General features: G+C 32.7%; 13 non-coding genes across 13 annotated transcripts; all 13 read left to right on the top strand.

Moving 5' to 3' along the window:
- Nucleotides 1-765: 765 nt before the first annotated feature.
- Nucleotides 766-839, top strand: TRNAI-AAU (transfer RNA isoleucine (anticodon AAU)). The gene has a single exon. It is a non-coding gene; the product is annotated as a tRNA-Ile (tRNA).
- A 1,588-nt stretch (nucleotides 840-2,427) lies between these two features.
- TRNAI-AAU (transfer RNA isoleucine (anticodon AAU)) lies at nucleotides 2,428-2,501 on the top strand. The gene has a single exon. It is a non-coding gene; the product is annotated as a tRNA-Ile (tRNA).
- Nucleotides 2,502-4,090: 1,589 nt separating this feature from the next.
- On the top strand, nucleotides 4,091-4,164 carry TRNAI-AAU (transfer RNA isoleucine (anticodon AAU)). Its single transcript has one exon. It is a non-coding gene; the product is annotated as a tRNA-Ile (tRNA).
- Nucleotides 4,165-5,752: 1,588 nt separating this feature from the next.
- On the top strand, nucleotides 5,753-5,826 carry TRNAI-AAU (transfer RNA isoleucine (anticodon AAU)). The gene has a single exon. It is a non-coding gene; the product is annotated as a tRNA-Ile (tRNA).
- A 1,589-nt stretch (nucleotides 5,827-7,415) lies between these two features.
- On the top strand, nucleotides 7,416-7,489 carry TRNAI-AAU (transfer RNA isoleucine (anticodon AAU)). Its single transcript has one exon. It is a non-coding gene; the product is annotated as a tRNA-Ile (tRNA).
- A 1,587-nt stretch (nucleotides 7,490-9,076) lies between these two features.
- TRNAI-AAU (transfer RNA isoleucine (anticodon AAU)) lies at nucleotides 9,077-9,150 on the top strand. Its single transcript has one exon. It is a non-coding gene; the product is annotated as a tRNA-Ile (tRNA).
- A 1,589-nt stretch (nucleotides 9,151-10,739) lies between these two features.
- TRNAI-AAU (transfer RNA isoleucine (anticodon AAU)) lies at nucleotides 10,740-10,813 on the top strand. The gene has a single exon. It is a non-coding gene; the product is annotated as a tRNA-Ile (tRNA).
- A 1,593-nt stretch (nucleotides 10,814-12,406) lies between these two features.
- Nucleotides 12,407-12,480, top strand: TRNAI-AAU (transfer RNA isoleucine (anticodon AAU)). The gene has a single exon. It is a non-coding gene; the product is annotated as a tRNA-Ile (tRNA).
- Nucleotides 12,481-14,068: 1,588 nt separating this feature from the next.
- TRNAI-AAU (transfer RNA isoleucine (anticodon AAU)) lies at nucleotides 14,069-14,142 on the top strand. Its single transcript has one exon. It is a non-coding gene; the product is annotated as a tRNA-Ile (tRNA).
- Nucleotides 14,143-15,234: 1,092 nt separating this feature from the next.
- TRNAI-AAU (transfer RNA isoleucine (anticodon AAU)) lies at nucleotides 15,235-15,308 on the top strand. Its single transcript has one exon. It is a non-coding gene; the product is annotated as a tRNA-Ile (tRNA).
- A 1,585-nt stretch (nucleotides 15,309-16,893) lies between these two features.
- Nucleotides 16,894-16,967, top strand: TRNAI-AAU (transfer RNA isoleucine (anticodon AAU)). Its single transcript has one exon. It is a non-coding gene; the product is annotated as a tRNA-Ile (tRNA).
- Nucleotides 16,968-18,553: 1,586 nt separating this feature from the next.
- On the top strand, nucleotides 18,554-18,627 carry TRNAI-AAU (transfer RNA isoleucine (anticodon AAU)). Its single transcript has one exon. It is a non-coding gene; the product is annotated as a tRNA-Ile (tRNA).
- A 1,587-nt stretch (nucleotides 18,628-20,214) lies between these two features.
- TRNAI-AAU (transfer RNA isoleucine (anticodon AAU)) lies at nucleotides 20,215-20,288 on the top strand. Its single transcript has one exon. It is a non-coding gene; the product is annotated as a tRNA-Ile (tRNA).
- The last annotated feature ends 59 nt before the right edge of the window (nucleotides 20,289-20,347 follow it).

Below are 20,347 nucleotides of genomic sequence, written 5' to 3'. Positions count from 1 at the left end.
AGAAACCTAAATGCCTAGGACCAATTTCAGTTGGAGCATCACCCCTTATGTTATCCTAGCATTGAATTGACAGTTTTTCTGTATTTCCATATTTGCATATCAGCCACTTACAATTGTTTCAAGCTTTATAACAGATGACTGCCTTTTTTATAGACCAAGGATGAAAGTCTCTTGTGAGTTAAGTCTGATAATGACATCACAATTTGTAAATTAAGCTATAGTATGATTACAGAGTGTAGACTGAATAAAAAGTGCTTTCCTATGGATTGAAGTTTGTATTTTCTTAAGCTTTGCATTCCAAAATGGGCTAGCATTCTTTATTTCCAATGGGCACATTAAGCTACTTCCCCAATATATATTTTTTTGTGTTAAAAGTTATTCATACACAACTTGGTAAAACATACTAAATTTAATACATAATGGATTACATCCTGGATTATCTTTTTCAACAATCTGTAAATTTACAATTAAAAATTGTGTATTAGATTTTTTAGATTGATTTTGCTTAGATTTGCATATACTCCTTGAATAAATTGTCTATTTTTATACTATTAGTAGATGCCTTAATCTTTGTTATTATCCTATCTAATATTTATTATTATTTTGTAATGTGGAAAGAAACTGGAGCATTTTTATGATACCCATGCTTCAAGTGACTCTATGGATTAAGCTTTTTTTGGAAAAATGAAATGCTATAAAAACAAAATATGATCTGTGCTTTGAGGTACATTTGCCAGTTTTGTGTTTGCTTGCAGTGATATCTGTGGCTGGTTAGCTCAGTTGGTTAGAGCGTGGTGCTAATAACGCCAAGGTCACGGGTTTGATCCCAGTATGGGCTATTTGCTTTTCTTGATGGACAAGAATGGAATAAGCTCATCGGTGGAGTGCATGAATACTTGAAAACATCATAGACACATATATCACAAAATCTCTTCAAATACATATCAGAAGCCAGTGGGAGTGTCATCCTTTGGCTGATGAAGATTTTTCTCTACATGGCTCAGTGACTTTTGTCTCAAATCAAGCAATATGGCATAACTAAGATATGCAAGGGCAAATTAATCAGTTATTATATTGCTGCTCAAACATAGAGGGCACTAGGTGTTACTAGAAGAAGAAGAAGATATGTGCTCCCCTCTCATTAGTGCACACTGAAGTAAAAAAAAATGGAGAATTTCCAAAGACCAGAGCACAAGTAATGGATCTCTGCATTCTTATTGCATCTTTTCTTATTTCCAAATATTTGACATACTTCTGATTTGCTAAGTTTAAAAATGAGTTTAAACAAAGGACACCACTGAAGATGATGGAATTTATATGAATTTTAAATGAAGATTTGCAATACTCATACATTGAATGAAAATGGAGCTTTGAACAAAAGGAAAATAAACAATGTTAGCTCCCACGAGATATGAACTCAGATTACTAGATTCAAAGTCCAAGGTGCTAACAATTACACCATGGAACCCTCACCTGAGCAATGGCATCTACTGAAGTGCACTCATCTTTTAAATGCAAAGAAAAGAAATTCAATACTTTATATATATTATTTCAAGTTTCTAATAAGCTCAGGGATGCAATAGGTATTATGTAGAATATTTGTCCAAACCCAATGATAATATATAAAAAGTAACCTATTTTTTAAAGGAGAAGATAGATACTAGAAACCTAAATGCCTAGGACCAATTTCAGTTGGAGCATCACCCCTTATGTTATCCTAGCATTGAATTGACAGTTTTTCTGTATTTCCATATTTGCATATCAGCCACTTACAATTGTTTCAAGCTTTATAACAGATGACTGCCTTTTTTATAGACCAAGGATGAAAGTCTCTTGTGAGTTAAGTCTGATAATGACATCACAATTTGTAAATTAAGCTATAGTATGATTACAGAGTGTAGACTGAATAAAAAGTGCTTTCCTATGGATTGAAGTTTGTATTTTCTTAAGCTTTGCATTCCAAAATGGGCTAGCATTCTTTATTTCCAATGGGCACATTAAGCTACTTCCCCAATATATATTTTTTTGTGTTAAAAGTTATTCATACACAACTTGGTAAAACATACTAAATTTAATACATAATGGATTACATCCTGGATTATCTTTTTCAACAATCTGTAAATTTACAATTAAAAATTGTGTATTAGATTTTTTAGATTGATTTTGCTTAGATTTGCATATACTCCTTGAATAAATTGTCTATTTTTATACTATTAGTAGATGCCTTAATCTTTGTTATTATCCTATCTAATATTTATTTTTATTTTGTAATGTGGAAAGAAACTGGAGCATTTTTATGATACCCATGCTTCAAGTGACTCTATGGATTAAGCTTTTTTTGGAAAAATGAAATGCTATAAAAACAAAATATGATCTGTGCTTTGAGGTACATTTGCCAGTTTTGTGTTTGCTTGCAGTGATATCTGTGGCTGGTTAGCTCAGTTGGTTAGAGCGTGGTGCTAATAACGCCAAGGTCACGGGTTTGATCCCAGTATGGGCTATTTGCTTTTCTTGATGGACAAGAATGGAATAAGCTCATCGGTGGAGTGCATGAATACTTGAAAACATCATAGACACATATATCACAAAATCTCTTCAAATACATATCAGAAGCAAGTGGGAGTGTCATCCTTTGGCTGATGAAGATTTTTCTCTACATGGCTCAGTGACTTTTGTCTCAAATCAAGCAATATGGCATAACTAAGATATGCAAGGGCAAATTAATTAGTTATTATATTGCTGCTCAAACATAGAGGGCACTAGGTGTTACTAGAAGAAGAAAAAGATATGTGCTCCCCTCTCATTAGTGCACACTGAAGTAAAAAAAAATGGAGAATTTCTAAAGACCAGAGCACAAGTAATGGATCTCTGCATTCTTATTGCATCTTTTCTTATTTCCAAATATTTGACATACTTCTGATTTGATAAGTTTAAAAATGAGTTTAAACAAAGGACACCACTGAAGATGATGGAATTTATATGAATTTTAAATGAAGATTTGCAATACTCATACATTGAATGAAAATGGAGCTTTGAACAAAAGGAAAATAAACAATGTTAGCTCCCACGAGATATGAACTCAGATTACTAGATTCAAAGTCCAGGGTGCTAACAATTACACCATGGAACCCTCACCTGAGCAATGGCATCTACTGAAGTGCACTCATCTTTTAAATGCAAAGAAAAGAAATTCAATACTTTATATATATTATTTCAAGTTTCTAATAAGCTCAAGGATGCAATAGGTATTATGTAGAATATTTGTCCAAACCCAATGATAATATATAAAAAGTAACCTATTTTTTAAAGGAGAAGATAGATACTAGAAACCTAAATGCCTAGGACCAATTTCAGTTGGAGCATCACCCCTTATGTTATCCTAGCATTGAATTGACAGTTTTTCTGTATTTCCATATTTGCATATCAGCCACTTACAATTGTTTCAAGCTTTATAACAGAGGACTGCCTTTTTTATAGACCAAGGATGAAAGTCTCTTGTGAGTTAAGTCTGATAATGACATCACAATTTGTAAATTAAGCTATAGTATGATTACAGAGTGTAGACTGAATAAAAAGTGCTTTCCTATGGATTGAAGTTTGTATTTTCTTAAGCTTTGCATTCCAAAATGGGCTAGCATTCTTTATTTCCAATGGGCACATTAAGCTACTTCCCCAATATATATTTTTTTGTGTTAAAAGTTATTCATACACAACTTGGTAAAACATACTAAATTTAATACATAATGGATTACATCCTGGGATTATCTTTTTCAACAATCTGTAAATTTACAATTAAAAATTGTGTATTAGATTTTTTAGATTGATTTTGCTTAGATTTGCATATTCTCCTTGTCTAAATTGTCTATTTTTATACTATTAGTAGATGCCTTAATCTTTGTTATTATCCTATCTAATATTTATTTTTATTTTGTAATGTGGAAAGAAACTGGAGCATTTTTATGATACCCATGCTTCAAGTGACTCTATGGCTTAAGCTTTTTTTTGAAAAATGAAATGCTATAAAAACAAAATATGATCTGTGCTTTGAGGTACATTTGCCAGTTTTGTGTTTGCTCGCAGTGATATCTGTGGCCGGTTAGCTCAGTTGGTTAGAGCGTGGTGCTAATATCGCCAAGGTCACGGGTTCGATCCCCGTATGGGCCATTTGCTTTTCTTGATGGACAAGAATGGAATAAGATCATCGGTGGAGTGCATGAATACTTGAAAACATCATAGACACATATATCACAAAATCTCTTCAAATACATATCAGAAGCCAGTGGGAGTGTCATCCTTTGGCTGATGAAGATTTTTCTCTACATGGCTCAGTGACTTTTGTCTCAAATCAAGCAATATGGCATAACTAAGATATGCAAGGGCAAATTAATCAGTTATTATATTGCTGTTCAAACATAGAGGGCACTAGGTGTTACTAGAAGAAGAAGAAGATATGTGCTCCCCTCTCATTAGTGCACACTGAAGTAAAAAAAAATGGAGAATTTCCAAAGACCAGAGCACAAGTAATGGATCTCTGCATTCTTATTGCATCTTTTCTTATTTCCAAATATTTGACATACTTCTGATTTGCTAAGTTTAAAAATGAGTTTAAACAAAGGACACCACTGAAGATGATGGAATTTATATGAATTTTAAATGAAGATTTGCAATACTCATACATTGAATGAAAATGGAGCTTTGAACAAAAGGAAAATAAACAATGTTAGCTCCCACGAGATATGAACTCAGATTACTAGATTCAAAGTCCAAGGTGCTAACAATTACACCATGGAACCCTCACCTGAGCAATGGCATCTACTGAAGTGCACTCATCTTTTAAATGCAAAGAAAAGAAATTCAATACTTTATATATATTATTTCAAGTTTCTAATAAGCTCAGGGATGCAATAGGTATTATGTAGAATATTTGTCCAAACCCAATGATAATATATAAAAAGTAACCTATTTTTTAAAGGAGAAGATAGATACTAGAAACCTAAATGCCTAGGACCAATTTCAGTTGGAGCATCACCCCTTATGTTATCCTAGCATTGAATTGACAGTTTTTCTGTATTTCCATATTTGCATATCAGCCACTTACAATTGTTTCAAGCTTTATAACAGAGGACTGCCTTTTTTATAGACCAAGGATGAAAGTCTCTTGTGAGTTAAGTCTGATAATGACATCACAATTTGTAAATTAAGCTATAGTATGATTACAGAGTGTAGACTGAATAAAAAGTGCTTTCCTATGGATTGAAGTTTGTATTTTCTTAAGCTTTGCATTCCAAAATGGGCTAGCATTCTTTATTTCCAATGGGCACATTAAGCTACTTCCCCAATATATATTTTTTTGTGTTAAAAGTTATTCATACACAACTTGGTAAAACATACTAAATTTAATACATAATGGATTACATCCTGGATTATCTTTTTCAACAATCTGTAAATTTACAATTAAAAATTGTGTATTAGATTTTTTAGATTGATTTTGCTTAGATTTGCATATACTCCTTGTCTAAATGGTCTATTTTTATACTATTAGTAGATGCCTTAATCTTTGTTATTATCCTATCTAATATTTATTTTTATTTTGTAATGTGGAAAGAAACTGGAGCATTTTTATGATACCCATGCTTCAAGTGACTCTATGGCTTAAACTTTTTTTTGAAAAATGAAATGCTATAAAAACAAAATATGATCTGTGCTTTGAGGTACATTTGCCAGTTTTGTGTTTGCTTGCAGTGATATCTGTGGCTGGTTAGCTCAGTTGGTTAGAGCGTGGTGCTAATAACGCCAAGGTCACGGGTTTGATCCCAGTATGGGCTATTTGCTTTTCTTGATGGACAAGAATGGAATAAGCTCATCGGTGGAGTGCATGAATACTTGAAAACATCATAGACACATATATCACAAAATCTCTTCAAATACATATCAGAAGCCAGTGGGAGTGTCATCCTTTGGCTGATGAAGATTTTTCTCTACATGGCTCAGTGACTTTTGTCTCAAATCAAGCAATATGGCATAACTAAGATATGCAAGGGCAAATTAATTAGTTATTATATTGCTGCTCAAACATAGAGGGCACTAGGTGTTACTAGAAGAAGAAGAAGATATGTGCTCCCCTCTCATTAGTGCACACTGAAGTAAAAAAAAATGGAGAATTTCTAAAGACCAGAGCACAAGTAATGGATCTCTGCATTCTTATTTCATCTTTTCTTATTTCCAAATATTTGACATACTTCTGATTTGATAAGTTTAAAAATGAGTTTAAACAAAGGACACCACTGAAGATGATGGAATTTATATGAATTTTAAATGAAGATTTGCAATACTCATACATTGAATGAAAATGGAGCTTTGAACAAAAGGAAAATAAACAATGTTATCTCCCACGAGATATGAACTCAGATTACTAGATTCAAAGTCCAGGGTGCTAACAATTACACCATGAAACCCTCACCTGAGCAATGGCATCTACTGAAGTGCACTCATCTTTTAAATGCAAAGAAAAGAAATTCAATACTTTATATATATTATTTCAAGTTTCTAATAAGCTCAAGGATGCAATAGGTATTATGTAGAATATTTGTCCAAACCCAATGATAATATATAAAAAGTAACCTATTTTTTAAAGGAGAAGATAGATACTAGAAACCTAAATGCCTAGGACCAATTTCAGTTGGAGCATCACCCCTTATGTTATCCTAGCATTGAATTGACAGTTTTTCTGTATTTCCATATTTGCATATCAGCCACTTACAATTGTTTCAAGCTTTATAACAGAGGACTGCCTTTTTTATAGACCAAGGATGAAAGTCTCTTGTGAGTTAAGTCTGATAATGACATCACAATTTGTAAATTAAGCTATAGTATGATTACAGAGTGTAGACTGAATAAAAAGTGCTTTCCTATGGATTGAAGTTTGTATTTTCTTAAGCTTTGCATTCCAAAATGGGCTAGCATTCTTTATTTCCAATGGGCACATTAAGCTACTTCCCCAATATATATTTTTTTGTGTTAAAAGTTATTCATACACAACTTGGTAAAACATACTAAATTTAATACATAATGGATTACATCCTGGGATTATCTTTTTCAACAATCTGTAAATTTACAATTAAAAATTGTGTATTAGATTTTTTAGATTGATTTTGCTTAGATTTGCATATACTCCTTGTCTAAATTGTCTATTTTTATACTATTAGTAGATGCCTTAATCTTTGTTATTATCCTATCTAATATTTATTTTTATTTTGTAATGTGGAAAGAAACTGGAGCATTTTTATGATACCCATGCTTCAAGTGACTCTATGGCTTAAGCTTTTTTTTGAAAAATGAAATGCTATAAAAACAAAATATGATCTGTGCTTTGAGGTACATTTGCCAGTTTTGTGTTTGCTGGCGGTGATATCTGTGGCCGGTTAGCTCAGTTGGTTAGAGCGTGGTGCTAATATCGCCAAGGTCATGGGTTCGATCCCCGTATGGGCCATTTGCTTTTCTTGATGGACAAGAATGGAATAAGATCATCGGTGGAGTGCATGAATACTTGAAAACATCATAGACACATATATCACAAAATCTCTTCAAATACATATCAGAAGCCAGTGGGAGTGTCATCCTTTGGCTGATGAAGATTTTTCTCTACATGGCTCAGTGACTTTTGTCTCAAATCAAGCAAAATGGCATAACTAAGATATGCAAGGGCAAATTAATCAGTTATTATATTGCTGCTCAAATATAGAGGGCACTAGGTGTTACTAGAAGAAGAAGAAGATATGTGCTCCCCTCTCATTAGTGCACACTGAAGTAAAAAAAATGGAGAATTTCTAAAGACCAGAGCACAAGTAATGGATCTCTGCATTCTTATTGCATCTTTTCTTATTTCCAAATATTTGACATACTTCTGATTTGATAAGTTTAAAAATGGTTTAAACAAAGGACACCACTGAAGATGATGGAATTTATATGAATTTTAAATGAAGATTTGCAATACTCATACATTGAATGAAAATGGAGCTTTGAACAATAGGAAAATAAACAATGTTAGCTCCCACGAGATATGAACTCAGATGACTAGATTCAAAGTCCAGGGTGCTAACAATTACACCATGGAACCCTCACCTGAGCAATGGCATCTACTGAAGTGCGCTCATCTTTTAAATGCAAAGAAAAGAAATTCAATACTTTATATATATTATTTCAAGTTTCTAATAAGCTCAGGGATGCAATAGGTATTATGTAGAATATTTGTCCAAACCCAATGATAATATATAAAAAGTAACCTATTTTTTAAAGGAGAAGATAGATACTAGAAACCTAAATGCCTAGGACCAATTTCAGTTGGAGCATCACCCCTTATGTTATCCTAGCATTGAATTGACAGTTTTTCTGTATTTCCATATTTGCATATCAGCCACTTACAATTGTTTCAAGCTTTATAACAGAGGACTGCCTTTTTTATAGACCAAGGATGAAAGTCTCTTGTGAGTTAAGTCTGATAATGACATCACAATTTGTAAATTAAGCTATAGTATGATTACAGAGTGTAGACTGAATAAAAAGTGCTTTCCTATGGATTGAAGTTTGTATTTTCTTAAGCTTTGCATTCCAAAATGGGCTAGCATTCTTTATTTCCAATGGGCACATTAAGCTACTTCCCCAATATATATTTTTTTGTGTTAAAAGTTATTCATACACAACTTGGTAAAACATACTAAATTTAATACATAATGGATTACATCCTGGGATTATCTTTTTCAACAATCTGTAAATTTACAATTAAAAATTGTGTATTAGATTTTTTAGATTGATTTTGCTTAGATTTGCATATACTCCTTGTCTAAATTGTCGATTTTTATACAATTAGTAGATGCCTTAATCTTTGTTATTATCCTATCTAATATTTATTTTTATTTTGTAATGTGGAAAGAAACTGGAGCATTTTTATGATACCCATGCTTCAAGTGACTCTATGGCTTAAGCTTTTTTTTGAAAAATGAAATGCTATAAAAGCAAAATATGATCTGTGCTTTGAGGTACATTTGCCAGTTTTGTGTTTGCTTGCAGCAATATATGCGGCCGGTTAGCTCAGTTGGTTAGAGCGTGGTGCTAATAACGCCAAGGTCACGGGTTCGATCCCCGTATGGGCCATTTTCTTTTCTTGATGGACAAGAATGGAATAAGCTCATTGGTGGAGTGCATGAATACTTAAAAACATCATAGACACATATATCACAAAATCTCTTCAAAAACATATCAGAAGCCAGTGGGAGTGTCATCCTTTGGCTGATGAAGATTTTTCTCTACCTGGCTCAGTGACTTTTGTCTCAAATCAAGCAATATGGCATAACTAAGATATGCAAGGGCAAATTAATCAGTTATTATATTGCTGCTCAAACATAGAGGGCACTAGGTGTTACTAGAAGAAGAAGAAGATATGTGCTCCCCTCTCATTAGTGCACACTGAAGTAAAAAAAATGGAGAATTTCTAAAGACCAGAGCACAAGTAATGGATCTCTGCATTCTTATTGCATCTTTTCTTATTTCCAAATATTTGACATACTTCTGATTTGATAAGTTTAAAAATAAGTTTAAACAAAGGACACCACTGAAGATGATGGAATTTATATGAATTTTAAATGAAGATTTGCAATACTCATACATTGAATGAAAATGGAGCTTTGAACAAAAGGAAAATAAACAATGTTAGATCCCACGAGATATGAACTCAGATTACTAGATTCAAAGTCCAGGGTGCTAACAATTACACCATGGAACCCTCACCTGAGCAATGGCATCTACTGAAGTGCGCTCATCTTTTAAATGCAAAGAAAAGAAATTCAATACTTTATATATATTATTTCAAGTTTCTAATAAGCTCAGGGATGCAATAGGTATTATGTAGAATATTTGTCCAAACCCAATGATAATATATAAAAAGTAACCTATTTTTTAAAGGAGAAGATAGATACTAGAAACCTAAATGCCTAGGACCAATTTCAGTTGGAGCATCACCCCTTATGTTATCCTAGCATTGAATTGACAGTTTTTCTATATTTGCATATTTGCATATCAGCCACTTACAATTGTTTCAAGCTTTATAACAGAGGACTGCCTTTTTTATAGACCAAGGATGAAAGTCTCTTGTGAGTTAAGTCTGATAATGACATCACAATTTGTAAATTAAGCTATAGTATGATTACAGAGTGTAGACTGAATAAAAAGTGCTTTCCTATGGATTGAAGTTTGTATTTTCTTAAGCTTTGCATTCCAAAATGGGCTAGCATTCTTTATTTCCAATGGGCACATTAAGCTACTAGCCCCAATATATATTTTTTTGTGTTAAAAGTTATTCATACACAACTTGGTAAAACATACTAAATTTAATACATAATGGATTACATCCTGGGATTATCTTTTTCAACAATCTGTAAATTTACAATTAAAAATTGTGTATTAGATTTTTTAGATTGATTTTGCTTAGATTTGCATATACTCCTAGTCTAAATTGTCTATTTTTATACTATTACTAGATGCCTTAATATTTGTTATTATCCTATCTAATATTTATTTTTATTTTGTAATGTGGAAAGAAACTGGAGCATTTTTATGATACCCATGCTTCAAGTGACTCTATGGCGTCAGCTTTTTTTTGAAAAATGAAATGCTATAAAAACAAAATATGATCTGTGCTTTGAGGTACATTTGCCAGTTTTGTGTATGCTGGCAGTAATATCTGTGGCCTGTTAGCTCGGTTGGTTAGAGTGTGGTGCTAATAACGCCAAGGTCATGGGTTCGATCCCCGTATGGGCCATTTGCTTTTCTTGATGGACAAGAATGGAATAAGCTCATCGGTGAAGTGCATGAATACTTGAAAACATCATAGACACATATATCACAAAATCTCTTCAAATACATATCAGAAGCCAGTGGGAGTGTCATCCTTTGGCTGATGAAGATTTTTCTCTACATGGCTCAGTGACTTTTGTCTCAAATCAAGCAATATGGCATAACTAAGATATGCAAGGGCAAATTAATCAGTTATTATATTGCTGATCAAACATAGAGGGCACTAGGTGTTACTAGAAGAAGAAGAAGAAGAAGATATGTGCTCCCCTCTCATTAGTGCACACTGAAGTAAAAAAAATGGAGAATTTCTAAAGACCAGAGCACAAGTAATGGATCTCTGCATTCTTATTGCATCTTTTCTTATTTCCAAATATTTGACATACTTCTGATTTGATAAGTTTAAAAATGAGTTTAAACAAAGGACACCACTGAAGATGATGGAATTTATATGAATTTTAAATAAAGATTTGCAATACTCATTCATTGAATGAAAATGGAGCTTTGAACAAAAGGAAAATAAACAATGTTAGCTCCCACGAGATATGAACTCAGATGACTAGATTCAAAGTCCAGGGTGCTAACAATTACACCATGGAACCCTCACCTGAGCAATGGCATCTACTGAAGTGCGCTCATCTTTTAAATGCAAAGAAAAGAAATTCAATACTTTATATATATTATTTCAAGTTTCTAATAAGCTCAGGGATGCAATAGGTATTATGTAGAATATTTGTCCAAACCCAATGATAATATATAAAAAGTAACCTATTTTTTAAAGGAGAAGATAGATACTAGAAACCAAAATGCCTAGGACCAATTTCAGTTGGAGCATCACCCCTTATGTTATCCTAGCATTGAATTGACAGTTTTTCTGTATTTCCATATTTGCATATCAGCCACTTACAATTGTTTCAAGCTTTATAACAGATGACTGCCTTTTTTATAGACCAAGGATGAAAGTCTCTTGTGAGTTAAGTCTGATAATGACATCACAATTTGTAAATTAAGCTATAGTATGATTACAGAGTGTAGACTGAATAAAAAGTGCTTTCCTATGGATTGAATTTGTATTTTCTTAAGCTTTGCATTCCAAAATGGGCTAGCATTCTTTATTTCCAATGGGCACATTAAGCTAATTCCCCAATATATATTTTTTTGTGTTAAAAGTTATTCATACACAACTTGGTAAAACATACTAAATTTAATACATAATGGATTACATCCTGGGATTATCTTTTTCAACAATCTGTAAATTTACAATTAAAAATTGTGTATTAGATTTTTTAGATTGATTTTGCTTAGATTTGCATATACTCCTTGTCTAAATTGTCTATTTTTATACTATTACTAGATGCCTTAATCGGTGTTATTATCCTATCTAATATTTATTTTTATTTTGTAATGTGGAAAAAAACTGGAGCATTTTTATGATACCCATGCTTCAAGTGACTCTATGGCTTAAGCTTTTTTTTGAAAAATGAAATGCTATAAAAACAAAATATGATCTGTGCTTTGAGGTACATTTGCCAGTTTTGTGTTTGCTTGCAGCAATATCTGTGGCTGGTTAGCTCAGTTGGTTAGAGCGTGGTGCTAATAACGCCAAGGTCATGGGTTCGATCCCTGTATGGGCCATTTGCTTTTCTTGATGGACAAGAATGGAATAAGCTCATCGGTGGAGTGCATGAATACTTAAAAAAATCATAGACACATATATCACAAAATCTCTTCAAATACATATCAGAAGCCAGTGGGAGTGTCAACTTTTGGCTGATGAAGATTTTGCTCTACATGGCTCAGAGACTTTTGTCTCAAATCAAGCAATATGGCATAACTAAGATATGCAAGGGCAAATTAATCAGTTATTATATTGCTGCTCAAACATAGAGGGCACTAGGTGTTACTAGAAGAAGAAGAAGATATGTGCTCCCCTCTCATTAGTGCACACTGAAGTAAAAAAAATGGAGAATTTCTAAAGACCAGAGCACAAGTAATGGATCTCTGCATTCTTATTGCATCTTTTCTTATTTCCAAATATTTGACATACTTCTGATTTGATAAGTTTAAAAATGAGTTTAAACAAAGGACACCACTGAAGATGATGGAATTTATATGAATTTTAAATGAAGATTTGCAATATTCATACATTGAATGAAAATGGAGCTATGAACAAAAGAAAAATAAACAATGTTAGATCCCACGAGATATGAACTCAGATTACTAGATTCAAAGTCCAGGGTGCTAACAATTACACCATGGAACCCTCACCTGAGCAATGGCATCTACTGAAGTGCGCTCATCTTTTAAATGCAAAGAAAAGAAATTCAATACTTTATATATATTATTTCAAGTTTCTAATAAGCTCAGGGATGCAATAGGTATTATGTAGAATATTTGTCCAAAACCAATGATAATATATAAAAAGTAACCTATTTTTTAAAGGAGAAGATAGATACTAGAAACCTAAATGCCTAGGACAAATTTCAGTTGGAGCATCACCCCTTATGTTATCCTAGCATTGAATTGACAGTTTTTCTGTATTTCCATATTTGCATATCAGCCACTTACAATTGTTTCAAGCTTTATAACAGAGGACTGCCTTTTTTATAGACCAAGGATGAAAGTCTCTTGTGAGTTAAGTCTGATAATGACATCACAATTTGTAAATTAAGCTATAGTATGGTTACAGAGTGAAGACTGAATAAAAAGTGCTTTCCTATGGATTGAAGTTTGTATTTTCTTAAGCTGTGCATTCCAAAATGGGCTAGCATTCTTTATTTCCAATGGGCACATTAAGCTACTTCCCCAATATATATTTTTTTTTGTTAAAAGTTATTCATACACAACTTGGTAAAGCATACTAAATTTAATACATAATGGATTACATCCTGGGATTATCTTTTTCAACAATCTGTAAATTTACAATTAAAATTTGTGTATTAGATTTTTTAGATTGATTTTGCTTAGATTTGCATATACTCCTAGTCTAAATTGTCTATTTTTATACTATTACTAGATGCCTTAATCTTTGTTATTATCCTATCTATTATTTATTTTTATTTTGTAATGTGGAAAGAAACTGGAGCATTTTTATGATACCCATGCTTCAAGTGACTCTATGGCTTAAGCTTTTTTTTGAAAAATGAAATGCTATAAAAACAAAATATGATCTGTGCTTTGAGGTACATTTGCCAGTTTTGTGTTTGCTGGCAGTAATATCTGTGGCCTGTTAGCTCAGTTGGTTAGAGTGTGGTGCTAATAATGCCAAGGTCACGTGTTCGATCCCCGTATGGGCCATTTGCTTTTCTTGATGGACAAGAATGGAATAAGCTCATCGGTGGAGTGCATGAATACTTGAAAACATCATAGATATGAACTCAGATGACTAGATTCAAAGTCCAGGGTGCTAACAATTACACCATGGAACCCTCACCTGAGCAATGGCATCTACTGAAGTGCGCTCATCTTTTAAATGCAAAGAAAAGAAATTCAATACTTTATATATATTATTTCAAGTTTCTAATAAGCTCAGGGATGCAATAGGTATTATGTAGAATATTTGTCCAAACCCAATGATAATATATAAAAAGTAACCTATTTTTTAAAGGAGAAGATAGATACTAGAAACCAAAATGCCTAGGACCAATTTCAGTTGGAGCATCACCCCTTATGTTATCCTAGCATTGAATTGACAGTTTTTCTGTATTTCCATATTTGCATATCAGCCACTTACAATTGTTTCAAGCTTTATAACAGAGGACTGCCTTTTTTATAGACCAAGGATGAAAGTCTCTTGTGAGTTAAGTCTGATAATGACATCACAATTTGTAAATTAAGCTATAGTATGATTACAGAGTGTAGACTGAATAAAAAGTGCTTTCCTATGGATTGAATTTGTATTTTCTTAAGCTTTGCATTCCAAAATGGGCTAGCATTCTTTATTTCCAATGGGCACATTAAGCTAATTCCCCAATATATATTTTTTTGTGTTAAAAGTTATTCATACACAACTTGGTAAAACATACTAAATTTAATACATAATGGATTACATCCTGGGATTATCTTTTTCAACAATCTGTAAATTTACAATTAAAAATTGTGTATTAGATTTTTTAGATTGATTTTGCTTAGATTTGCATATACTCCTTGTCTAAATTGTCTATTTTTATACTATTACTAGATGCCTTAATCGGTGTTATTATCCTATCTAATATTTATTTTTTTATTTTGTAATGTGGAAAGAAACTGGAGCATTTTTATGATACCCATGCTTCAAGTGACTCTATGGCTTAAGCTTTTTTTTGAAAAATGAAATGCTATAAAAACAAAATATGATCTGTGCTTTGAGGTACATTTGCCAGTTTTGTGTTTGCTTGCAGCAATATCTGTGGCTGGTTAGCTCAGTTGGTTAGAGCGTGGTGCTAATAACGCCAAGGTCATGGGTTCGATCCCCGTATGGGCCATTTGCTTTTCTTGATGGACAAGAATGGAATAAGCTCATCGGTGGAGTGCATGAATACTTGAAAACATCATAGACACATATATCACAAAATCTCTTCAAATACATATCAGAAGCCAGTGGGAGTGTCATCCTTTGGCTGATGAAGATTTTTCTCTACATGGCTCAGTGACTTTTGTCTCAAATCAAGCAATATGGCATAACTAAGATATGCAAGGGCAAATTAATCAGTTATTATATTGCTGCTCAAACATAGAGGGCACTAGGTGTTACTAGAAGAAGAAGATATGTGCTCCCCTCTCATTAGTGCACACTGAAGTAAAAAAAATGGAGAATTTCTAAAGACCAGAGCACAAGTAATGGATCTCTGCATTCTTATTGCATCTTTTCTTATTTCCAAATATTTGACATACTTCTGATTTGATAAGTTTAAAAATGAGTTTAAACAAAGGACACCACGGAAGATGATGGAATTTATATGAATTTTAAATGAAGATTTGCAATACTCATACATTGAATGAAAATGGAGCTTTGAACAAAAGGAAAATAAACAATGTTAGCTCCCACGAGATATGAACTCAGATGACTAGATTCAAAGTCCAGGGTGCTAACAATTACACCATGGAACCCTCACCTGAGCAATGGCATCTACTGAAGTGCGCTCATCTTTTAAATGCAAAGAAAAGAAATTCAATACTTTATATATATTATTTCAAGTTTCTAATAAGCTCAGGGATGCAATAGGTATTATGTAGAATATTTGTCCAAAACCAATGATAATATATAAAAAGTAACCTATTTTTTAAAGGAGAAGATAGATACTAGAAACCTAAATGCCTAGGACCAATTTCAGTTGGAGCATCACCCCTTATGTTATCCTAGCATTGAATTGACAGTTTTTCTGTATTTCCATATTTGCATATCAGCCACTTACAAATGTTTCAAGCTTTATAACAGAGGACTGCCTTTTTTATAGACCAAGGATGAAAGTCTCTTGTGAGTTAAATCTGATAATGACATCACAATTTGTAAATTAAGCTATAGTATGATTACAGAGTGTAGACTGAATAAAAAGTGCTTTCCTATGGATTGAAGTTTGTATTTTCTTAAGCTTTGCATTCCAAAATGGGCTAGCATTCTTTATTTCCAATGGGCACATTAAGCTACTTCCCCAATATATATTTTTTTGTGTTAAAAGTTATTCATACACAACTTGGTAAAACATACTAAATTTAATACATAATGGATTACATCCTGGGATTATCTTTTTCAACAATCTGTAAATTTATAATTAAAAATTGTGTATTAGATTTTTTAGATTGATTTTGCTTAGATTTGCATATACTCCTTGTCTAAATTGTCTATTTTTATACTATTAGTTGATGCCTTAATCTTTGTTATTATCCTATCTAATATTTATTTTTATTTTGTAATGTGGATAGAAACTGGAGCATTTTTATGATACCCATGCTTCAAGTGACTCTATGGCTTAAGCTTTTTTTTGAAAAATGAAATGCTATAAAAACAAAATATGATCTGTGCTTTGAGGTACATTTGCCAGTTTTGTGTTTACTTGCAGTAATATCTGTGGCCTGTTAGCTCAGTTGGTTAGAGCATGGTGCTAATAACGCCAAGGTCACGGGTTCGATCCCCATATTTGCTTTTCTTGATGGACAAGAACGGAATAAGCTCATTGGTGGAGTGCATGAATACTTGAAAACATCATAGACACATATATCACAAAATCTCTTCAAATACATATCAGAAGCCAGTGGGAGTGTCATCCTTTGGCTGATGAAGATTTTTCTCTACATGGCTCAGTGACTTTTGTCTCAAATCAAGCAATATGGCATAACTAAGATATGCAAGGGCAAATTAATCAGTTATTATATTGCTGCTCAAACATAGAGGGCACTAGGTGTTACTAGAAGAAGAAGAAGAAGATATGTGCTCCCCTCTCATTAGTGCACACTGAAGTAAAAAAAAATGGAGAATTTCTAAAGACCAGAGCACAAGTAATGGATCTCTGCATTCTTATTGCATCTTTTCTTATTTCCAAATATTTGACATACTTCTGATTTGATAAGTTTAAAAATGAGTTTAAACAAAGGACACCACTGAAGATGATGGAATTTATATGAATTTTAAATGAAGATTTGCAATACTCATACATTGAATGAAAATGGAGCTTTGAACAAAAGGAAAAAAAAACAATGTTAGCTCCCACGAGATATGAACTCAGATTACTAGATTCAAAGTCCAGGTTGCTAACAATTACACCATGGAACCCTCACCTGAGCAATGGCATCTACTGAAGTGCGCTCATCTTTTAAATGCAAAGAAAAGAAATTCAATACTTTATATATATTATTTCAAGTTTCTAATAAGCTCAGGGATGCAATAGGTATTATGTAGAATATTTGTCCAAACCCAATGATAATATATAAAAAGTAACCTATTTTTTAAAGGAGAAGATAGATACTAGAAACCTAAATGCCTAGGACCAATTTCAGTTGGAGCATCACCCCTTATGTTATCCTAGCATTGAATTGACTGTTTTTCTGTATTTCCATATTTGCATATCAGCCACTTACAATTGATTCAAGCTTTATAACAGAGGACTGCCTTTTTTATAGACCAAGGATGAAAGTCTCTTGTGAGTTAAGTCTGAAAATGACATCACAATTTGTAAATTAAACTATAGTATGATTACAGAGTGTAGACTGAATAAAAAGTGCTTTCCTATGGATTGAAGTTTGTATTTTCTTAAGATTTGCATTCCAAAATGGGCTAGCATTCTTTATTTCCAATGGGCACATTAAGCTACTTCCCCAATATATATTTTTTTGTGTTAAAAGTTATTCATACACAACTTGGTAAAACATACTAAATTTAATACATAATGGATTACATCCTGGGATTATCTTTTTCAACAATCTGTAAATTTACAATTAAAAATTGTGTATTAGATTTTTTAAATTGATTTTGCTTAGATTTGCATATACTCCTAGTCTAAATTGTCTATTTTTATACTATTACGAGATGCCTTAATCTTTGTTATTATCCTATCTAATATTTATTTTTATTTTGTAATGTGGAAAGAAACTGGAGCATTTTTATGATACCCATGCTTCAAGTGACTCTATGGCTTAAGCTTTTTTTTGAAAAATGAAATGCTATAAAAACAAAATATGATCTGTGCTTTGAGGTACATTTGCCAGTTTTGTGTTTGCTGGCAGTAATATCTGTGGCCTGTTAGCTCAGTTGGTTAGAGTGTGGTGCTAATAATGCCAAGGTCACGTGTTCGATCCCCGTATGGGCCATTTGCTTTTCTTGATGGACAAGAATGGAATAAGCTCATCGGTGGAGTGCATGAATACTTGAAAACATCATAGACACATATATCACAAAATCTCTTCAAATACATATCAGAAGCCAGTGGGAGTGTCATCCTTTGGCTGATGAAGATTTTTCTCTACATGGCTCAGTGACTTTTGTCTCAAATCAAGCAATATGGCATAACTAAGATATGCAAGGGCAAATTAATCAGTTATTATATTGCTGCTCAAACATAGAGGGCACTAGGTGTTACTAGAAGAAGAAGAAGATATGTGCTCCCCTCTCATTAGTGCACACTGAAGTAAAAAAAATGGAGAATTTCTAAAGACCAGAGCACAAGTAATGGATCTCTGCATTCTTATTGCATCTTTTCTTATTTCCAAATATTTGACATACTTCTGATTTGATAAGTTTAAAAATGAGTTTAAACAAAGGACACCACTGAAGATGATGGAATTTATATGAATTTTAAATGAAGATTTGCAATACTCATACATTGAATGAAAATGGAGCTTTGAACAAAAGGAAAATAAACAATGTTAGCTCCCACGAGATATGAACTCAGATGACTAGATTCAAAGTCCAGGGTGCTAACAATTACACCATGGAACCCTCACCTGAGCAATGGCATCTACTGAAGTGCGCTCATCTTTTAAATGCAAAGAAAAGAAATTCAATACTTTATATATATTATTTCAAGTTTCTAATTAGCTCAGGGATGCAATAGGTATTATGTAGAATATTTGTCCAAAACCAATGATAATATATAAAAAGTAACCTATTTTTTAAAGGAGAAGATAGATACTAGAAACCTAAATGCCTAGGACCAATTTCAGTTGGAGCATCACCCCTTATGTTATCCTAGCATTGAATTGACAGTTTTTCTGTATTTCCATATTTGCATATCAGCCACTTACAATTGTTTCAAGCTTTATAACAGAGGACTGCCTTTTTTATAGACCAAGGATGAAAGTCTCTTGTGAGTTAAGTCTGATAATGACATCACAATTTGTAAATTAAGCTATAGTATGATTACAGAGTGTAGACTGAATAAAAAGTGCTTTCCTATGGATTGAATTTGTATTTTCTTAAGCTTTGCATTCCAAAATGGGCTAGCATTCTTTATTTCCAATGGGCACATTAAGCTAATTCCCCAATATATATTTTTTTGTGTTAAAAGTTATTCATACACAACTTGGTAAAACATACTAAATTTAATACATAATGGATTACATCCTGGGATTATCTTTTTCAACAATCTGTAAATTTACAATTAAAAATTGTGTATTAGATTTTTTAGATTGATTTTGCTTAGATTTGCATATACTCCTTGTCTAAATTGTCTATTTTTATACTATTACTAGATGCCTTAATCGGTGTTATTATCCTATCTAATATTTATTTTTATTTTGTAATGTGGAAAAAAACTGGAGCATTTTTATGATACCCATGCTTCAAGTGACTCTATGGCTTAAGCTTTTTTTTGAAAAATGAAATGCTATAAAAACAAAATATGATCTGTGCTTTGAGGTACATTTGCCAGTTTTGTGTTTGCTTGCAGCAATATCTGTGGCTGGTTAGCTCAGTTGGTTAGAGCGTGGTGCTAATAACGCCAAGGTCATGGGTTCGATCCCCGTATGGGCCATTTGCTTTTCTTGATGGACAAGAATGGAATAAGCTCATCGGTGGAGTGCATGAATACTT

Source organism: Pseudophryne corroboree, chromosome 11 (assembly GCF_028390025.1).
Source record: "Pseudophryne corroboree isolate aPseCor3 chromosome 11, aPseCor3.hap2, whole genome shotgun sequence".
NCBI lineage: Eukaryota > Metazoa > Chordata > Amphibia > Anura > Myobatrachidae > Pseudophryne > Pseudophryne corroboree.
Note: the sequence above shows the minus strand (reverse complement) of the source record. Positions and strands in the feature narration are given on the sequence as shown.